We start from the raw sequence: 2230 nt of genomic DNA, 5'->3' as shown, positions 1-2230 counted from the left end.
GTGCATTACGTGTCGGCAGAAATGCGCGCATATCTTGTACGCGGCAAAAGCGAATCCACGCATTGAGGAAGTCGACAGCCGTTCAGTGCAACGCTCTTTCGCTCGTGCCTGGCCAAGCTTGGCTCCGCCAGCGGCTTTTGAAGCATTGCTGTTGCGGTTAAATATATATGAAACGCGCGTATACATAACTTGCATTCGATCTCCGCGTGTTCGTTGCTGCGACTGTAAAAGGAAGTCCGGCTTGCGTGATTAGTTGGATGCCGATTACGCTTCCCTTCTGACGTCCGTCGTCTCCACGCCTTTGCACACTTAATGACATTAGGACGAAAGAAGGTTAGGATAATTTCTATGAAACGCCGTTCAGAAGCTCCCATGCACTGCCCGATTCTAAAGAGAGTTTTTATGATGCTCTCCTTCCTTTTCCTTGTGCTGTATATACGTGCTTTACTTAATTTAGGACAAGAATATTCCTTCCCTTTCAAGTGCTTGTATAAACGTGTATTTGTATACTATAAGCACGTGAAAAAGAATGAATATTTTTGTCTTCAAGAAGCTGAGGTGTTAATCAAGACATCGACGACATAAATGAAGTCTTCTTGAAGTGCTACCTCTGGGGGGACACTTATGTTCTCCGGCAACCAACGATACCTGCTCCATCAAATGTACAGACGGGTCCACTGTTAAAGGGAACACTTGCGTGAAAGGCATGTTTGGATTTCGCTCTCCTGCAAAAACATAGTGGCTTAGATTTGCATACAACTATTGGTGGTTGACAGTTCTGCCTCTTTTTGACAGACCTGTGCAGTGCATGAGCAATGTTTCCCTGTCCACTTGCTGTTAGAGGGCCAGCAAAATGAAAAGTGCTCACTGAAGTGTTCCCTTTAACAGCGAACCATACTGTACGTATGTATACATATGTCCGAACGAGAACATCGATGTAATTTGGCGCGAAACCAACGCAACACGTGCACAACAACAGATACAAATCATTATTGTTTCCAAATTGCAGCGTAGCAACATGTTTCACAGCATTGCAACATGTTTTCTGGCTCCTTGCGTCAAAACGCCCCATCGCAATCCTCCGAGCAATTATGCGTGACAAGGTGTTCCACATTAATTTTCCTTTGTTCGCGTTTGATCCCGATCTTGCAGTATACGCAAGGATGTATTAACTCTGCTGGCGAATCGTGCTTCTGGATTTCCTCAATGTAATGCGCTATGAACTGAAGTGCCTTTGCACGACTTAAGCGTGAAAAAGGACGAACGCTGTCGCCTTCACCGAAATACTTGAATGCGTACAGAATGCAACGAAGTTCGGGTTTTTCGCAAGGCGTATGCATAATAGGGGAACGGCACAGGGAGATTGAGAAAGCATCGCTGCTGCTCTTTCGCGCTTCGTGTGCTTGAAAAACTTGAATGCGAGCGCTGAAGGTGATTTGCGCAAACCACATCCCACGAAAAAGTATAACACGTCGCTTTTTGCGTCTCGCGGCGACATTGCCCTGCTACAAATTTCTGCATGAAATGTCAAGAAAAAAAAAGACAGAATAAGGCGAAAGGTCTCATCGATCGCATACTCAACCGCAGAAGGACTCTGGTACCTCTAATAACCTGAGTTCTTCTGAATGAACGATTAATCGTAATTATGCTGTTAGTCCTCAAAAGAAAAGAAAGGCAGGGAGATTAACGAGAACAAAAAATCTGGTTTGCTACCCTGCATTAGTTTCAAGTTAGAAATAAATTAAAGAGACAATTGTCATTCGATTGTTTGTTTAGAATTACGCTGGAAAGAAAAATCCCTTAACTCGTTCGTTAACTGGGAATGTTTGTTTCTGAGAAATTCGTATGAATTGTGTTGACAGCTTCGTTCTGCTAACGCTGCATATATTTTTTAGGGGTGAAGCACCTTAGTACCTCGCCTTATCGGCGTGTCATGTCGTCGTCACGGTCCATCATAAACGGGCATGCGCCACAAAAATAGGGTAAATCTCGCTACTCACTCATGATATGCATATGTGCATATCATGAGTTAAAGGTTCGTCGTTACTGCCTAAAACATTATGTTTAACTTAGCAGTGGTGTCAGAATCCCCGACGAAATTTACCAAGGCGCTCAAGTTTCTTATCTAAAACCAGAGACACAAACGTGCATCTCTACGGTAAACCCATGTATTTGAAACACCACTTCTTGAAACATATCTGCAAAGTGATGGTGCGTTAGTGGACCAGTG

Source organism: Rhipicephalus sanguineus, chromosome 3 (assembly GCF_013339695.2).
Source record: "Rhipicephalus sanguineus isolate Rsan-2018 chromosome 3, BIME_Rsan_1.4, whole genome shotgun sequence".
NCBI classification, from domain to species: domain Eukaryota; kingdom Metazoa; phylum Arthropoda; class Arachnida; order Ixodida; family Ixodidae; genus Rhipicephalus; species Rhipicephalus sanguineus.
The sequence above is the reverse complement of the archived record's forward strand: the minus strand, read 5'-3'. Positions refer to the sequence as shown.